This window comes from Crotalus tigris, unplaced genomic scaffold (genome assembly GCF_016545835.1).
Source record: "Crotalus tigris isolate CLP2741 ecotype Arizona unplaced genomic scaffold, ASM1654583v1 scf7180000017545.3456711, whole genome shotgun sequence".
Taxonomy (NCBI): Eukaryota; Metazoa; Chordata; class Lepidosauria; order Squamata; family Viperidae; genus Crotalus; species Crotalus tigris.
Window position 1 is genome coordinate 2,129,487 of NW_024096464.1, and position 20,737 is coordinate 2,150,223.

Here is a 20,737-nt window from a genome sequence, read left to right on the forward strand (position 1 = left end):
AAATTGTCCATTGTCCTGCATTAATAAGTCTTGATATGTAAACCATTTTGCTTTGCCTGTCTCTTTTCTAAAAAAAATGCTTCCAGTGCTAAAACCAATAAATATATTTTCAGGCACAATTTGGGTTTATATACTTAATATCACATTTTTCATATAATGGTTTTTGAAATCTACATTAATTTTAGTTCACCATAAAAATTTATGCCGAGCAAACTTTGGGATGTGTTCTTTTAATTCTAGAATTCCTTTATTCTTCAGCAAAATCACTTTTTTATCCAAATCAAATAGCAAGCTACAAAGTACAATTTCAAATCAGGCAACCTAAGTCTTCCATATTTGTAAATCTTTCCTCTATTTTCTTTAGGAAAACCAGGTATTTTTTAATTGATTCAGTTACTGATGTTGCAACAATTCTTCCCTACTTCTTCAATAATCCTTTGTAAGAAATCTGGCATAATCTCTTTTTTGTTGTTATTTTTTGTTCCTCTGTTTCTCTTCTGCCTTCTCTAACTATTGCTACTTTTCTAGAAGTAGCCATTTTTCTTTTCTTTTCTTTTCCTTTTTCTAATTTCCAATCCTGAAAAAAGTCTGGAATTTTTTCATAAGTCTCTTTCAGCAATCTGTACATTGGCACCCTATAGTCACTTGATATTTTACATTATTTCCCTTCTTTCTCTACTTATCTCTTTGTTTAATGAAGGTAGCCAATCATCCTCCATAGCAGGTTTAAACAATCCTCTTTCCCACTGAGGTGTATTATTTAAATAATTAATTCAAAAGTACTTTAAACAAGGTACTAGTCCAAATTTATTTTTTCTCTTAATTCATTTTTTACTTCCACATTGTAAATTATTTTTACTCTTAATTCTTTTAATGTTTTAAATTTCTTGGTAGTTTTTACTTTAAACATTCCCAAGGTACACTCCTCTGGGTGTCTTTGGACAGTCTCCTGCTCTGAAGGTTGCTTCACAATTTAAATTTTCTCCATTCAAAAGTGTTTTAGAAAGTGCTTGAAGAGCATGTTCTTTTCTTCCGCAATTCCTGACACTTTTTACTTGTGAGTCTCCTGCAGGATTCTTCCAGTTCAAGCAAATTTCCTCATGAGGAACTGTCATCTGGCGCTCAAGTGGGCAATCCTGAGTTTTTCCTTGTCCAGAAATGCTCTATATTAGTTCAGGTGCACCACTCAGCTGCTGGTCTTTGGCTCTTCATTGTCTCCATGCACCGGAACCCATGGCGCAAGTCTACTATGTTTCCACCCAGAAGTCCACTACTAATATGGAGGAAAAACTACTTTCTTTCTGAAGACAAAAAGAGACTCTCTGCCTCATACATGGCTTGCTCAAAACAGCAATCATAGCAAGGTGGATGGACTTGGGTGTACCATGGGAAGATCCGAAGGACCTGGTCTGGAAGAAAGTTTATCTATGTGATTGCTAAGAATCGATCAGGTGCAATAAATCAGGAACCAGGGTTGTTCAAATGAGTACAAGTTTATTCCATGCTACGTTTAAACGAGAATCTGAATTACTAACAGGTAAGGTGAATTGGCAATGGAATTCAAGAAGGGCTGGACTTAGATCTCTTGTGGGTGTGAAGAGACTCCAAACTGATGATGCACTTGACCCCACCTTCCATGCTCAGTCTTGTCATCTCCTATAGAACTGACATTGATTTAATGGCACATAGAAGCAAGCAAGGAGGCAAATGGGGTTACTTTACATTTGAGATTTCTTGTATTATTGACTAGATAGATAGATAGATAGATAGATAGATAGATAGATAGATAGATAGGCTGGTAGATTTAAAAGTTTTTAAAAAACAAAAACTAATACAGAATTTAAAAAGTAAGAAAGAGAAAAAAGAAAGAAAAAGCAATCATACAAAGGAAAATAGAAACAGAAAGACCTGTTATAACTTTTAAGTTCAAATTCAAAAGATTATTACTGGATTTCACCTGAGAACTGATTTTGTTCAAGCGGCAGCAAAAGCAGAAACTCAATTTTTCTATTAAATTTCAAGGAATAAGAGGCATGGCCTTCTGAGGCTTACAGAAAACAGCTCAGCCTTTTGTTTAACACAGTGGCTCTTCTCTTCACACAAAAATCTGGCTTATATTATTAAATTATAATAAAATTTATAAGTTGACAGTAACTAAAGTAAATTAATACTATGATTACCTGGTAATATTCCATTTCTCCAAGAGTTAGAGGAGACTATAAAGATCATGCAGTTATCCTTTAGTCCCTCAACACAACATTTATTGGTTGATTTGTATGTCCCACTTATACCAAGGGACTCAACACAGCTTGAATGATGCTCAGGGTGCTTCTTCTACCTATTTTGCCCCAAAACAAACATTCCATGAGATAGGCTGGGATGGTGTGTGTGTGTGTGTGTGTGTGTGTGTGTGTGTGTGTGGAACTCATTGAATTAATTGTGACCACAGGGACTGCTTGAATTAATTTTGAATGGAAGGTGGGGGGAGAAGACTAACAGTTCATGAATTATTTACAACAAGCCAATAAAACCAAGAGCAAAAGCAAACAAGCAAGCAAGCAGAACGGTTGTGAATTGTGGTTTCTCCTAGAGCATTCCATTTCCAGACAGCATGTTAAAAATAACTCCCTGAAAACATTAAGCTGACTTGCTTGAGGGCAAGATTTTAATCTAGCTTTTGCCCCAGTTCAAAAGTTTTGTTATGAGGAATATTTATAAATAAAAATAAAAACTTGTGTTTTTTAATCTGACATCTGAGGTGGTTTAACAATTTTCTTCTATTTTGAGAAGCGGTCCGATGGAGTCATGAGATTTCAACTACAGTCATAAGATATACATGACGAATATGGTAAGATGTTTGCATACATAATACCAACTATATACATTATATATTACGCTAAAATTTATATGTTAAAAACATGAAAGCATAAAAAAGAAATGCATCCAAATATTTTATTACTCTTTTCAAAAACTAAAAAAATAAAAATAGAACATCAAAGTTAAGTAGATTTCAACAAATTCAGTGAGAGGAAGAACAAGAAACTTCTTAATTTTAAGATGGCCTAATTGTAGAACATTGTTGAATAAAATTTAATAATCTGACCTACAATGTAAACTTCTTGATTTTCACAAAGGTTTTTATATCATTATTATTTTTATTTTATTTTGATAGCAAGATATGTTTATAGTGTGTTGGTAGTGATGTTCAGGATATTCCAATGGACATTCCTTCAACATAATGTGTTGTAAAGTTTTTACTTCTAAAATCCTAAATTCTGTATCAACTGTCCCCCATCTATCCAGCCCAAAAGGACAATATTCCAAATAGGTTCACATAAGGCAGCCATAGGGGAGACAGCCATGCATATCTAGACTTTGTCTACACTAAAGAAAATTGAAAACTTTGCTAGTTCTGCTTTTAATATGCATAGAGTTGCATGTGCATGCTGCTAAATGTTTAAGTTAATTAATAGCATGTATTAAAGCAGCAAAAGTGTTATGAGTATACTAACCTGGCAATTCTTCAATATGTGGGATACAAGTTTCAGAGTTAGTTACTGCCATATCCAGTTACTGGATATTCTGTCAGTTGTTGTTTAAATATATCTGGGCCACAGATTGAAGAATGGTTGCCTGGTCCACTAAAGAGATTTTATGCCATTGTCTCCTTATGGTCTCCACTTTCTGATTTGTGTATAATTAAAAATAGAAAACCATTTTAATTTAATTTTGTTGTCAAGATCTCAGCATGGCAAACACAATTATGACACTAAAGATTTCCTCCTGTGCATATTTCACTGACATATATTTAAAAACTAGGTTTGTAGTGGGGCTACTGATGTGATGAACTTTAGAGTTGTGATTGTCATGAGATAATAAAGGCTTCTTGAAGGCATCATAGAAGTTTAAAATAATGTTTTTACTCCTGATTCCTAAAGCTCAGAAATGACTTGTAGGGTGTTAAAATATTTGAGAACCACTTTTTCTCCCTCAAAGTGTAAAAAAGAGGGCTAAGGAACTACAGACCTTTGATGGAGTTTTTCCTAGTAACTACAGACCTTTGTTATTAGGAAAATATCCATCAATTTGTTAACACCTTGTAAACAATGCAGTGATTATTAGAAATCAGTCTGAATTTTCAGGAATATGATTATCAGGTTAATTCTATTTTAATTAAATCATGTCTGTTGAACATTGTGGAAACTCAGAGAACACAATGTTGATTTAACCAGAACATTTCACAAAATGGGTCTGAAATTCTGATTAGCAGATGCTTGAGAGTATGTCTATTGAATGTATCTACAATTGGCTTGAAAACCCCACTCTCAAATAGTTCTTAACAATGGATCCTCATCATTATTGCAGCAAGATATCAAACAATGTACAAGGCGTGTTCTTGAGCATGGTATTCTTCAAGATGCTGATTAATGAATTCAATGCAGAAATGGGAGAATTCTTACCTAATTTGAGGATGGCTAATTCTCTAGAATACAGAAAAAAATATTGAAAGATCTGAAGTTAGATGGGATGACAGAATTACATTTAATGTAAACAATGTGCTGTTATTTACTTGGGAAAAATAATCAAGTGTGTACCTATAAAATGGGGGTTATATAACAGCAACAATAAGTGAAAATAATTTTTGAGTTGTAGTTAATCACAAACTGAATATAAATGTGGTTGCTAAAAAGGTAAATGCAATTTTAGGCAGCATCAACATAAGCATAATTGCCAAAGAATGTGAAATTATAGTTCCACTTCATTCTGCCTTGGTCAGACTCCACTGTGGCCAATTCTGGGAGTCAAATTTTAAGAAAAAAAAACCTAAAAGAGATATGGAGAGCAATGAAAATGATAGGGAAGAAGAAGAGATTCAGGGATCTGGATAGTGGTGTAAAAAACTTATGAAATGAAACCATTTCAAATACACGTCCAAATGGTCAAAGCAGTTCTCTTCCATGCAAAATAGCTATTTTTATTTAGAGAAGGGTGTTATACATTTGGGATCTTTCTAATTCAAAATCTTTTGGTATGTCTAGGAATGGGTAGATTTAGTCTCACAAAAAGATGTCAGAGAAGGATATGAACATATTTTTCAGGTATTTGAAGGGATGTTCACTGAAGATCAAGACTGGTTCTCTGTCATCCCACAGAATAGCAATCTTTCTTAAATTAGAGGAAGGAGGTTCCAAGTTAATGTTAGAAAGAGCTTTCTAATGAGAAAAGCATTTGCCAATGGAGCCAATTTTTGAAGGAGGCGGTGAACTTTCAGCATGTTGAAACAGAGACCAAACAGCCTTCCATCTGGATTGGTCTATAGCAGAGGTTCTCAATCTTGGCAACTTTAAGCTGGCTTTAAGCTTTAAAAGCTGGCTGAGGAATTCTGGGAGTTGAAGTCCACAAGTCTTAAAGTTGCCAAGGTTGAGAACCCCTGGTCTATAGGTTCCTGCACTGAACAAGAAATCCTCCTTATGACTATGGAACAGAGACCTGTTTTCTCACTATCAAATGCCAAGGCTGATACTGTGAAAATGACGTCTCTGGGGAAACCAAGTCTTGTAGTATCATAAAGAGTCGACACAGAAATTCATTAGTTAATGTACCATAGTGAAATATACAATATATGTGGGGTATTGCAGATAACGAGACCAGAGGAAAATTAAAAACAAAACACATATTAACTCTGCTGTCCTTGTCCTAGGGAGCTTATTAATTCACATTATCATATTAAAAAACAAAATCCAGTCACAAGACACAACAGTAGCCAATATTTCTTTTCAAATACATTTATTAAGGGAGAAGCATCCTTCTTTAGAATGGGACAGAATTTAGAACTATCATCATTCCCAATGTGAAAAATCCTCTAAAAAGACATGTTCTTCTTTTGTTGTTGTCTCTCCTATGGACTGAAGGTGAAACCACAATTAATATGCATATATCAATTAGGTTACAGGATCTTCCTCATTGGGAAAAAGTCAACTGTCATGACAACCTTCCTGGAAATCTAAAGTCTGTGAATCTAATAGAGTCCTTGAACAGGAATTAAGCTGTGCATAAGATGTTTCCATTTATGGGACTTAAAAAGTCAAGGGATGAAAAAGGAAAACAATTCCGAGTTCATTATACTTGAAACATGAGATTATAATGTATTTGGAGCACTGACGGAAAGACTTTGGAGGATATCGAATTACCTACTTAATTGGACAGAAAGAGATTTACACAGACTATAAATATGCAATTCAGACCCAAAATGAGCCTCAGTGCCACTTGTAATACCAGGGTTTCCTAGGAGGTATGATCACCAGGCCTTTCCTTGACATGCATTTTAATTATCCTATACTTGATTAAAGATAAAGCTGCCAAGAAAAGTTCAAATTAGGCGTGACTGTAAAAAATTAAGAGTTCCACTGAGTGAAGGTTTAACTGAAAAAAACATTTTTTAAAAAGCTGTGGGGGATCCTCAATAATAACAGAGGGGCAAGGACAGTAGATTTTGCCAACAGGACAAACTGATTTTAATCTTTGTATCAAGTTTCTCCACGAAGTATCGGAAAAAATCAACATTTATCCAATTTACTCAGGTCTATTGTACCTTTATATGCTGGCAGAACAGCAGAAAAATGTATTGTTTGTTTATTTGCTTATTTAACTGGACATAGTCACAGCTCCAATCATAGCCAATTTTGAGTGGTTTACAGACATCTCCAAAGAGTAACAACATTAAATCTTAAGAATAAAAACATAATAAAACAAGAATGCAATAAAAGTGCAGTCAATAATATCTTAACACATCAAGGACCCACCCAAACACTGTTCTCCTTTACCAAAACATTATTCAAAAAATGCCTCCCTCAGCCTACAAAGACTCATTGAAGTGGCCAAGCCTTAATGGCTTTGCAGAAAGCTAACAAGTTGGAGCCAACTGGATATCAGGAAGAGCGCTGAAGCTTATGCAACTGGAAGTAAGGCTGTTTACCACCTAAGCCATTGGGAATTACAATAGCCTTTATTATTACATGTGTATACACAAAGAAAAGAACATGGACATATCACATGCTTACAAATATATCCCCTGAAATCTATAATATAAAAATAGTTTTATGTTTCCCTAACCTTCTGATTTCTCTTAGCGATACTTTACCAGATACTCATCTTTATTAGCCTAGTTAGCTTTGTCTGTGTGTGTGTGTGTGTGTGTGGTATGGGTGAGTATGGGTGCGAAATTTTCAAGCCAGGATATCTGTCACATAAATTGTGTTGTTAAAGGTAAAAACTATTTCCAATACAACTAAACATTTATGAGTATCAGACTACAACTATCATAGGATAATATTATTCTACATGGCTAAATATGCATGCGATAGTTTGAATACATTTGTTGTTCTCTAAGCCTTCTCTTATAGAAGAGAGTTTAAAGCCCTCTATAATTGGAGAAATAAATAGATTTTGGATAAACTGATGATCTCACTAGATATTATTTGGTTTGGTTTATTAAAATACTTATTTACCAAATTTGTATACCACCCATCTCGCCAAAGTGACTCTAGGTGGCAAAAATATGCAATCATAGAGCAAGCACGGGGAAATTAAAAATCTGTCATAAAAATCAAATCCAAACCAAATTTGTTGTAGTGTTTAAGGTATCAGGTTAGAAACCAGGAGACTGAGTTCTAGTCCTGCCTTAGACACAAAGGGTACCCATCTGATCTTGGTCCAGTCACTGTCTCTCTGTCCCAGGAAGAAAACAGTAGAAAACCACATTTGAAAAAACCTTGCCAAGAAAACTGCAGGGAAGAGCATTTTCACATCATTTTTTTTTTTACTTGCTTTCTCTCAAGTTCAGCAGTACAAATTATTCAGTTCTGGGGATTGCAAAAAAACAACAACAAACCTTTAGGGCCTCATTCCTGTAGTGTATGTTATAGGTTAGGATAAAGGTTATGATTCATTAATTCGTTCTGCATTTTTTAAAACAAATATTTCTTACTTTCACTTTTACCTGAATATGAGCCAATATTCTGTTATTCAGTCTATTCTCCAAATGTCATCTCATTCCATAGTTTCAGGATCATTATTTTAAAAAGAAAGGTATAATGAAAGACAGGAGTCATTCAGGACTTTTTAATAGAATAAATTAACAATCTGATGAGTAGTCTTTGGGAAAAACAACATTATAAATGCCTGCTAAAAAGGTACCCAGGCATAAATGTTAACATGATGTTTGATCAATGTTGTAAATTTTAAGTTGTAGCTATTCATTGCAAATGCAATCAAATCAGTTGTAAATTTATCAGATTCTCTGAAATGGGGTCCACAGGCATGTCAGGAAGAAAAAAAATGAAGTTAGTGATCTGAGATCAGTGGACAGAATGTAAAAAAGGAACTGAAAAGCATTGTAATGCTAACCAGGAGAAATAGATTTTTCAGTACCCTGGATAGAGACAGCTTTTCATAACTGACTTATGAAACTATGCTAACTACTTATGCTATCTACCCACCCTTGAGCTGCCATAAAACAATGCAGGCATAACATTAGTTATCTCCATTGCCAATCCCATTCTGTTTCTGCTGCATCTGTTACGAGTCACCACCAAATGGTATCCTGAAATGTGAGTATGCCATTTGCTATAAGTAAGATGAGAGATTTGCTCCTCTGACTTTGTTGTCATTCTCTTTCAGTATTGCTAACCAGTTGAGAAAGCATCCCTCTGCCACCATATTGTGTATAGTTTCCCATTTATTTATTTATTTATAGGTTTGTTCCTGTAAAAATCTCCTCGACTTATGGCCACAATTAAGCCCAAAAATTTCTGTTGCTAAGTGAGACATTTGTTAAGTGGATTTTAACCCGTTTTACGCGTTTTCTTGCCAAGTTGTTAAGTCACTGGTTCTCAACCTGTGGGTCGGGACCCCATTTGGGGTCGAACGACCATTTCACGGGGGTCACCAAACAACACAGTCCGCCATTTTTCCCCCTTTTCCTTAGCTGTGCTACTCCCTTTTATTCTATTGGCTTTTGAAAGCTAATAGAATAGACTCTCTTGAATAGAGTCTAATTCTATTGGCTTTCAAAAGCCAATAGGAATTGTCCAGGCTGTCTCTGCCCAGCTGAGCCCGCCAAAAGTCCCATTCTGCAAATGGTGCTGCACCAGTTGAGTAATCCTCGATTTACGACCGGTTGAGTAGTCCTCGACTTACAACCAGTTGGGGATTGCGGCATTAAAAAGGTTGAGAACCACTGTGTTAAGTGAATCGTTGTTCTTAAGTTAGTAACACTGTTGTTAAGTGAATATAGCTTCCCCATTGACTCTGCTTGTCAGCAGGTTGAAAAGGGGATCACATGACACTGGGTTACTGCAACCGTCATATGAGTCAGTTGCCAAGTGCTTGAATTTTGGTCATGTGAGCATGGGGATGCTGCAATAGTCGTAAGTATGAAAAATGGTCATAAGCCACTTTTTTCAGTGCTGCTGTAACTTTGAGCAGTCACTGAATGAACTGTTGTAAGCCGAGGACTCCCTGTAGAAACAAAACTAGATAAGCCTTTTCTTTAATCCAAGCAGTCAATTTCACCATCTCCGCCAACTCCATTGACTTCAGCAACCATAGAGTTCGACATTTGAAGACTCTCTTTAGCTTTTCCAGGCTGGTTTCTCTACCTCACTGATCAGACCACATTTAGGCATCTCCCATATTAACATAAAGTGAAATAAAGAAACAAATGGAAAGATACAAGGGGTCTAAAGAAGATGGAGCCTCCACTGTGCAGCTACTTAGGTTCTATAGTGCTAGACAACTGAAAGTGACTGGCTCCTGAGAAAGAGGCCTCTTTGTCATAGGGACTGTGTGTGTGTGTATGTGTGTGCACGCACATATGTGTAATGCATTTGCTTAAAACTGTCAGATACAAGAACTTGGAAATCAGCAACATTTTCTTAGGTAGGCAATACTGAAAAATGACTGCTGCATTTAAGTTAAAGATACATTCCTAAATCTAATTAAGTACATCAGCAGTGTGTCATCTTCATCCCCAATTAATTAATGAAGGTAGGCTTTCCTCTTTTCTACATTTTTTGAACTGTGGAGAGAAATTAGTAAAACATGGAGAAAGAATGGTCTTTCCTAACTCAAGAAACAAAGAACTAAAAAAAAGAGAGAGAACAAATGCCAGGAGAGGACTGGCTTTGGTGAAGGTTGGTTAGTGAGCAGAGGGCAGGAATCGCACCCATGACTCTCAGACTTAGAGAGTCGCCTGTCACTTCAAAGAAAAAAAAAATCAATCTGCGGCAAATTGTTTGAAAGGATAATCAGATTTTACATACTATAAAGGTATCTTTGAATGCTGTTGGAATAAGGGGGGGAAAATAACATTTTTGTATCCATAAAGTTTAATGACACTTAAGAATAATAAAGTTTAATGACATTTAAGAATATCTCATTCGTAGATGGGCATTAGATAAATGCAACATTATGAGGTCAATAATGAGATTTAATGTTCCTAGCCTCTCTTTTTCCAATCTCCCCTCTACCCCAAGAATTCAGAGCTGCAATGCCTCACCATCATGAGCAACAACAACAACAACAACTAGTCTCAATGAATTTAGCTGACGAAAACAGCTTCTAGATAAAATCAAGATCTGAGATTCAGCTTTCAGAAAATCAGGGGTAGGCAATCTGTGTATCATAGTTACCCACAGCACCCCGAAAACATACCACCAAATTTCAGTAGCAAAGTCACTTATTTTTGGTAATACAATTTTTTTTCTCTTTCTTTTCCACAAAAGGTGTAGAAGTCATCTGGAAGGAACATCAGGTTCAAGTCTTTGCTTGGCTACAATAATAAATTGTGCCCCCTCCCCAGTCCAAGGAAAGTTGCTCACTAATCCAGATCAGGTTCAACATCACTGGAGCCATCTGTGACTGGTGGAGATGAATTCGATTGGCTAAGAAGCAAGCCAGAAGCAAGGAAGATTCTGCAGAATAATTGTCTCTTCTACTAGACCAAGAAAACCTCCTTTATAAATTACTTCAAATGTAATCTTTGGCATGAAAATGAGGTTCTTTTGTTCTCATCTGTTTTCATCTCTTCTCAGATTTTTTTCTCCATATATAAATTCCAAGACATAATGTTACAGGAGGCAAAGCACGAAATGTTAACATTCCATTCTGCATGCTGAGATTATTAACACCTAAACACTCGCTGCGATCCTTTTATTCTCTGGAGCCTTTTATCTGATTTATATCATTCTCAGACTGCTCCTTTATTGATCCTGTTTTGTATTTTTGTTTTAATATTTAATGTGCAGGTACATCACTTTTTTTAGTAGAAAATTACTCAAGCTTTTCATAAATTTTGGCTAAAATAAAATAAGTTATTTTAAAAGTCGCTAGTCATCCAGACTACCTTGGTCTGCAGGCACCATAGATGATCTTGTTCTTTGCTTAAGTGGAGTCTAGCAGAGGTGCTCTTGATACTCTTCTAAATCTTCCCTCCTTTAGAACTGTACTTCTAAGTTAGGTGGAATAAGTGTTGCTGGTGCTAACCCTATATGGACTCTCAGACAGATTCTGGAATGAGGCCAATGTGCTAATGTGGTCCAAGTATTTTAGTTCTCCTCATCACAAAAGCAACAATTCTCATCTGTCTACAGTGTTCAAGAGCCGGGCTGATGTCCCAGGCAGGCTGCCAAGACTGGCCCTGAGTGAAGAAGACCAGGACTTTCTTTTGATAGGCAGTAAATCAGAAAAGATCACAATGGCAAAAACAAACTGGTGGCTGGTGGCTCTATCCAGATATTCCAGAAACTGAAGGAGCAAGCATTAAGATAAGAAGGTACCAGATAATTGTCTCATTATCTACATATTGAAAATGATATCTCAAAGTCATAATTATATTAAATTGCATTATTTCCCCCGAGAATGATAATTAGTCTCTCTAAAAGCTACTGCGCAGGTAAGAAATTCTGGGAAATGTAGTCCTGGAATAACTAGAAAATGCCAGATTAGGGAAGGCTGGTTTAATACACCCTACAGTTCTTTTGCTAAAGAGAAAGTAGTGATTTTAAGCTTAGGAAATTTTAGAAGGGAAATGTCCAATGTTTCAGTGTTAGAATATATATTATATAAATAAGACCACAGGACAAAAATGAACTTTTTTCAGCTTAGGCCAGTTTAATGCTGCAGGGGGCTGATCAATAACATGGTGGCTTCTGAAAGCAGGATACAGTAACTTTGTTTTAGCTCTTTGGGGATTGGAAATTACTTTTTACTAAAAATAAGTGCACCAAGCCTTAAGAGGCTTCTCCATACAGTTCTCTGTTACAGTTGAACAATGCAACAATCAAATAAAATGAAATGGATCAGTAGAACAATCTGTACGGTTAAAAACAACAGTAAAAGGAACACTGGATACTTAGCAGTCATTTCTCCCAATGCCTTGCTTGAATCACTGGAGGTTTTTAAGAAGAGACTGGACAACCATTTGTCTGAAATGGCATAGGGCAGTGATGGCGAACCTTTTAGAGACCGAGTGCCCAAAAACTGCCCCCCGCCCCCACTCCATCCCCTGCCCCGCCCCCACTCCACCCCCACTCCACCTGCCCGCAGGGCCACTCACCGCCTCTAGGGCCTGCTGCAGATTGCCTAGCAGCGCCATGGTGGCCGCGCCCCGCAACATCAACTGTGCATGATGGAGCGTGAGGGCAGAGTCTTGTCTATGCTGCCTGGCTGCCATGCCCTTGGCTGCACTGCTCCGTGTGGGCCATGCTCGGGGGTGACTCTCCTCCAAGGGGGGGCTGCTGGTGAGGGGGTCATGGGTGAGGCAAGGCTGGGCTGGGGCAATGGCCCCTGTGCCACAGAGAGGGCTCCAAGTGCCGCTTCTGGCACTGTGCCATAGGTTCACCACCACTGGTGTAGGGTTTCCTGCCTAAGTAAGGGGTTGGACTAGAAGACCTCCAAGGTTCCTTCCAATTCTGTTATTCTGTTATATGAAACAATAATTCAACTGTCTCAGTTTAACAAGAGTCAGATTCTAAAATGACAAAGAATCATTCTAAATCTGTCCTTTTGCTAATTATATTAGATTGCTTTATATTAGATTGCTAATATAAGATATTAAAAAACAGGAGTATGATTATCTGTGGTATGTAGACAATCTTTGCTGACCAAGGTGCCTACCTGATTTAATACCTCCATTAACTCCCTAATTCAACTTCCATGTGGATTTTACTCTCCTCAATAGAATTTCCTAAGGCAAAATTATTTGCTTAAAATGTCATTTTATTCTGTTGAGAGGGGGCAACAGAAAAATTAAATGTGCTTTAATACTGCATGCTGAATTCATTTTTAATGTTGAACAAATGAAAACAATGAAATTCTGTATCCAAGGAATTGAGTTAAATTTGACTCATTACTCACTACTTCTCCCAAATAGCACATAATGGCTTCTGCACAATATATACAAATTTCTTTTTCTGACAAAGAATTAAAGAATTAAATTGGGAGACTAAGATGGCCATTTCGAGCTCATTCTGCTCTCGTCAGTTAGCCACACCCTTTATGGGATTCGAACCTGGGCAGTTTACATACTAGGCAGTGATTTAACCACCAAGCCACAGGCTCTCCTCCCTCTTTGCCAGCTGAGTCAAGGGAGTATATGCAGGAAGTTTTTTCAGACAGATGTCTAATTGATTACACTTTGACATTTTTTAACTGCTATACTGCAGTTAAACTGCAATATAACAATTAAAAAATGTCAAGGTGTAATCAATTAGACATCTGTCTGAAAAAACTTCCTATATATATATATATATATATATATATATATATATATATATATATATATATATATAAAACCTGTGAAATGCATGAGACAATGAAAAAAAAAAACCACTGAATAGCAGCATCAATAGCTCAGTAATTGACAAATACAGTACTTCAATCATGACTTCTCAAAAAACAGGTGGGAAAATAATAAAGGACTTTTCCTTGGTTTCTTAAAAATAAAAAATAAAAACATCAGTGCAGTCAATTGTCCTTTGGTACTTTAGTATCTTACATTCATTTCCCAGCTTAAGTACTTCATGGGCTCAGTTTTCTCATCAGGCAATCTTTGTAAAAAGCTATTTCTCTATTAATTTTTTTAAAAATGATGATGTTCTCATAGAGGCTATGGAAAGACTTTCTCTATAAAATTACTTTTTAATATTTATATTTAGGGATTCTGGGAAATTTCATATTGGAAACTATTTCAAGTTTCCTAAGAATAGCAGTCAAATGAGAAAAATCTTCTAAGCTTATCACAAATTCTCTGAGATGGAATTGAAAATCTACAACCACAGAGCACTAACAATAAGCAAAAAGTTTGAGAGAAACAAAAGAAGCCGGGAAGGAGGAGAACCAGAGAGAGAAAATAACAAGTGAAAGGCAAAGAGGCAAGTAGCCATTTATCGCTATGTAAACACAAGAGTGCACTCATTTTTTTCCCCATTCTGAGCTTCATGCTCAATAGGATGGAGCTCAAATCAGGGAGTGGACCTAGAACAATAAAACCCTAGATTTCATTTAATTTCTAGTTAAATAAAAATAACTCGTTATACATTTAGTATCCATGTCTAGCCTGCACAGCCCTGGCTTTCTATGGTTTAGGAAAACTCCCAAAGTGGCTTTTTGAGCAGTCTGGGAACATGTTGATTTGCAATCCTGCACTGATGCTAGGATATTATTCTTGTGTGTTTGTGCTGTTTCTCTTCTCCAATTGTTCTATCTGGCTATCACAGTTTTTCCATTTCCTTTATTGTTTTAAAGTGCTGTATGCCACTTAGAGTTGCTTATATGATTGAGGCAGTTAATAATTTGTTTGAATGAACAAACGGACAAAGAAAGATTTGGAAGGATCCCCTAAGATTATTGGATACATGTTGTACATCCTGGCAATTAAAATCAGTATCCCAGGGGCAACAACTATTTCTGTATCAGGTTCTCTGTATTTTGAAGTCATCTGTCAATGATCTTATTGGTGTCTGGGATGCCATCAGGCCTTGCAACCAACATTGGATGGAACCGTTGGAGGAGCTGGCACCTGGGTCTGGCAAAAGCTAGGAAACACGGAAGTGTTGAATAGATTGCACGTAGCTATAACAAGATCCAGAGACAGTCTGAACAAATGGGGATATCTGGTAGCTTCTGCCTTTAGCAATTGTTGTAACAGGCAGAAAACGACACATACGTATACCTGTCCTTTGAATCCTGCTCAGTGCACACTTGAGGACTTCATGGCAGCATGACAGAACACAATTAATATTGCTAGTTTCTGGCAAGGTCTGTTTAACTTGTACATATTTTAATTTTGTATTTTATATTTTAAATTCTATGCCATGTAATATGCCTTATTTTAATTATGATGCTTCTGACACAAATATCAGGCCTGGCAATTTGCCTGATACGAGCTTTGAGACCTTAGACAAAAAAATCTGTTTTTATTTACTCAGACTTTGAAAGTGCTTATGATGGCACTTTTAAGTATTGACTGTTGGCTCTTATGCCTTTGGACATGTGTTTGCATTACATCTATAGATCTCCCTAAAATCAGTGAGAAAGAAGCATGGATTGGACAAAAATAAAACACATAAAGAAAAGTCAAGTGGTATACAGTCAGTGGACAATCCAAATCCAGAGAGAAGCATGGAGACAGAGAGGTACATAAGAGTTGCACATGTTTCAGGAAAGGAAGAGACACAGAAGAGAGGTTTTCCCACAGTTTATTGGCAGAGGAAGGCGTTCTCAATTCAGAGGTACCAGCCAAATGCCAGCTAGGGACCTCTGGTTATTATTTATAGCAGAGCTCAATTATGATTTCGTATGACAATGCATGAAAGCATGCTTTGGGGCATGCAGGTAGAATGTTACTATTTATATCTGTATTTCTTAGTTTTTAATTTAGCATGTTTTAGTAAACACAAAACAAATAAGTTGAGAAAACAAGCACCATTTTTGGAATTCCGTTGTTCTTTAATTATTAGTCTGTTTTAAAAGATTCCCATTCTAGTGGTATGTTTACTTCTGCATTAAATTGTTAAAACATTTTTATACTTAACATCTGTGCTACAAAAACTTCAGTAATCAATTTACATATTCAAGGATGTTCTTCACAGTGCAGATTTTTCCCTACTAAAAACAAAATAAGACAGCACTATTTCAAGATCCTAAAACTAAGCATGCATTAAAAAAAAACAGTAACAGGGAGGTCTTATTCATGTACTGGAACCCATTTTTGCATGTGACCAAGTAACTGTTTTTAGCATGCTCAAATTAAATGAAGTCAGGAATTCTTAGAGAATGTGGACTGGAATAGCAGACTATGGCTTTTCGTGCATCATAAGAAGTCTCCATATCAAGTGAAAATCCTAATCTTTTTTGTCAGTTTTGAATAGATTTATCTTATTTCTCCCAATTCCAAATGAGCTAAAGTATTTTTTGTTTAAAACAAAAACTCTGTCATTTTTAAATAAGAAGCTAATAAAAAAATTAGCCTCAAACTACTATTAAAGGTAAAGGAATAAAAACCCACATGCAGTGCATTAGTACAATCATCCACCTATCTCCATCCAGTACATTTTAGGGAAAAGGTATAACTCTTGCTCACATGTACCACTCCCAGATTCAGGTAATCCTTGTTTAGCTACAACAAATGAGACCATAAATTATGTTGCTAAGTGAAGCAGTCACTAAGTGAGAAATCATGTGATCATGACTGTTCTTTCCTTTTCCCCATTCCCCCGCCCTTTGGAAATGCTACTCCAGGACTAGGATAATTAACAAGAAGGGGATTAATGTTTGAATTTACATTTATTGGAGTGGAAGGGATTTCAAGAGAGCAAGCAGGCTTAAAATGGACATGGTATCTTATAGTCAGTTACTTAGATGGGATGGGCAAAACTGGCAGTTAAGATTACGGGAAGATTTAGCGCAAGAAAATATTACTTATTCTTGGTTTCAATATAGGCAACTAGTAGATAAATGGAAGGTGGATTGTAAATTGGGTTTTCTTAGAGAAGATGGAAATCTTATTAAGCAAGTCAAGGATCAAAGACAAACCCATATCAAGAGAATTTATGGGGTATTAGTTGAAATGGACTCAGAAACGGAATTAATTAAAGATTGTATGATTAGATGGGCGCAGAATTTTGGTGTCCCAGTCTCATTGGACATTTGGGAAACCATTTGGGTGAGAAATGTCAAATTTACACAAGCACAGAACCTTAGGGAGAATTTTTATAAAATGTTTTATAGATGGCACCTTGATCCACAAAAAATGTCTCTTATGTACCCTGACGTGCAACCCAAATGTTGGAGATGTGGTTATAAGGATGCTTCCTATTATCATATTTGGTGGTCTTGCAGAGAGATAAAAGCATTTTGGATTAAAATATGGTGGAATCTCCAGAGAATTTTTAGAAGGAGGGTAAAATTTACTCCGCAATTATTTTTGTTAGGCATTGTTACAGATTGTGATACAAAGGAGGTTGTATTGATGTTAAATTTGATTACAGCCGCTAGGCTGTTAGTAGGACAATATTGGAAGAAGGAATCTTTGCCTACATTGCAGGAATGGTTTCTTAAAGTAGCTTATCTGGCGGAAATGGCAAAGATTTCGGCTTTCTTAAAGCAACAAACGCAAGAGAAGTTCCTTGCTGTTTGGGACAAATGGATAAAATTTATACAATTTAGATTGGGTATACAAAAATATCACATAGCTTTTTTATAAGTTTTATTTTTATATATATATATAGATATTTTATATATATATATATATAAATATAAATTTTTTAATTTAATTTTTTATTTTTATTTCTTAATTTTTAATTAAGCCTATATTCTGCTCTGGGAAGCTCAGGGGGGGGGAAGGGACGGTTTTTGTGAGGGGTGGGGGATGGGGTTTTTTTTTATATATATGTTTGTATATGTTGTCTTTTGTTTTGTATTGTTTTTGTCTTTTTGTAAAATTTATAAAACTTTCAATAAAAAAAAAAAAGAGAGCAAGCAGGCTCACAATACACATTGAAAGCCATGCACTGTCTGGCACCAGCTGTGTAGCTGATCAGTCTCTTGTAATCAATTCCTTTCTGCTCTCTCTGCTCTGACCCTCTCTCTTCTTCTGATAAAGAATATTGATTTTTTTATATATAGCTATTTTTGCTTCTTTTGACAAACATTCATTTTAATTCATTTATTTGTAAAATTTATTGGATGCCTATCTTACCATATTACTTACTAATGCATACATATTCACTATTGAGTCTTCATCAGAGAACAGTTTCCTGGTTTTAAGTTAGTACAAAACAGAACCAAGGTCTCTGTTTTTCACTCTTACTGTATAACTCTTTCAGTATTATGCCTGGCCTTCAGGAAATTGATCCTGTAGAAGGCACTTCTATTATGTATGCAATTTCACATAAATTATCCCCTCCCAGAAAAGGAAATAAGATAAGAAATAAAATAAGAAATAAGAGAAATAAATACTTTTCCACTGAAATCTTAAATGTTTTCTTCCATAAGTCACCTGCACAATATCTTTTAAATCAGTTTTCTAACTATTGCTTGCACTTAACAAAATGGGCAAAAAACAGTTGGGGGAAGGGAGAATCACAAGCCCATATATATAAATTAAATGAAGCTCATTTTATTCACTGATGGCTCTCATACCCTTTCAATCAGAATTGTGTTAAATAGAAAACCCCCTGTAGTTTTGCATTTACTTTTGTAGTTTTTTCTTCTCCATAAAGGAACAATAACAGTATTTTTCCAGTCATCAGGCATAAATGTTATCTTCATACATATTGAAACATATTGTTCAGTTACTCTGCCACCAAACCAAATTCATTTTCAACATTTTTCTACTTATACTATCTGCAGCTCATTTTTCAACACTATCACTTGCTTTTCATCAGTTGCTCTTCAACACTAACATTTACAGCACTGACTTTAAGTCCACTTAAATATCACTCTTTTCCAAAATATGTCTTCCAGCATCAGTGTCATCTTAAATAATTTTATTGCTTTATTTTTAATTCTATTCACTCTGCTGGTTCTTTGATCCTGTTTACAAAAGAGGCTTATCTTCAACTGATCAGGATGTTCTTTCCCATGTGTGTTCCAAGGTCCTAAGAAGCATTCAAATTTTATTTAAAAAAATGTTTTCAAGAATTCTCAGTCACTAGTAATTTTATAATAGAATCTTTTGAAGTGGTTGGATACAATTAATTTAAATGGCCACAGCAACGTGGTTTGGAGCATCTCATATCCTGATATAGTCTTGCACATATATATTTTTCAAGGTTCTTCTTCAGTAGAACTTTTTAACCTTTTATTTTCTGACCACTAATCTATCTTATGACCTTAATCACTTGCAAAAGTAATAGCAGAGAATATTTATAGCTCAGGGGTGAACTGTGAGGTTCTTTGCGCTCTCTGAACTTGGCGGTTTTCTTGCAGACATTTCGTTACCAAACAAGGTAACAGCACTGGTGATACTGCTTAGTTTGGTAATGAAGCATCTACAAGAAAAACCACCAAGCTCAGAAACCCCCAAGGATACCACACTTCTTTTTTTTTTATTATTTCCATCAATTCCTCTGACTGTTTAAAGTTAACTGTTCCTCCCCCCCCCTTTTTTTTTTTTTTTTTTGATAATATCCTCCGCAGCTATATTTTTGGAGATACTGTAACTTTCTGCAGTGCTTTTTTTGCAGCAATCATGATCTTGCATGCTTTATTTCCATCTACCGCATTGTTCATTTCGTCATTACATTATTCCAACCTTCTCATAATTTCTTTCAGCACTGTGGCGCTTTGTAATGTATTTCTTTTCTCTCTGTTCCAAGAAGCTTCTGCATCATATTACTACCTTAGATCAACTTTCCATTTCATTCTGTCAATATTAATCTATATTCTTACGCATTTTAATAGAGCACTTGCGTTTTTCCCTTACACTTGTTCTTTCATTGTATTTCTATTTCCTTTGGCTTCTCAATGTTCCCTGAGCTTGCTTGCTTTCCTGTATATATTTTATTACCAGTCTGCCTATTAGTGAAAGGTACCAAATGAAACCACTTGAACAACACGTAAAGTGCTCTGGATTGTTATCAGTGTCAACATTATTACATAAATAATATAAACTGTCCCCAAACTGGAGCTTCAAGAAATGCTGAGAGCACAAGTCCCAAAATTTGAAGCCATAGGAGAATTTCCTAAAGATCATTAAATTGGATAAAGGTGACATATACAGGTAGTCCTTGACTTATGACCATGATTGAAGCCCAAAATTGCTGCTGTCAAATGAGACATTTGTTAAATGAATTTTGTCCCATTTTACAACCTTTCTTGCCTTAGTTGTTAAGTGAATCTTAACTTCCCCATTGACCTTGTTTGTCAGAATGTTGCAAAAGGTGATCACGTGATCTTGGGGCACAGCAATGGTCATAAATATGAACTGGTTGCCAAGTGCCTGAATTTTGATCACATCGTCATGGGGATGCTGGAAAGTTCATAAGTGAAAAATGGTCATAAGTCACTTTTTCAGTACTGTTGTAACTTTGAACGGTCATTAAATGAACTTTTGTAAGTCAAGGAGTATCTGTATTGTTATTTGGTATGACCAATATTCCCTTTGAAAATATGTTATATTAACCACTGAGAAGGAAGAGGCATTTATCTTTATTGGGACTCCATACTAGTATAA

At 35.8% G+C, this 20,737-nt stretch overlaps 1 protein-coding gene across 4 annotated transcripts in view; it reads right to left on the minus strand.

Annotated features, from left to right (window-relative positions):
* The window catches only part of RGS6 (regulator of G protein signaling 6), a 222,338-nt gene that overhangs the window by 120,601 nt on the left and 81,000 nt on the right, over window positions 1-20,737 (minus strand). Inside the window, exon 1 of one of the 4 annotated variants that reach the window (XM_039334145.1) lies at window positions 11,405-11,613. The exons of the other annotated variants lie outside the window; for them this stretch is intronic. The gene's annotated coding sequence lies outside the window, so the exon portion shown is untranslated. Of the gene's footprint in view, window positions 1-11,404; window positions 11,614-20,737 lie in introns of those variants that run through there. 4 annotated transcript variants of the gene reach the window in all.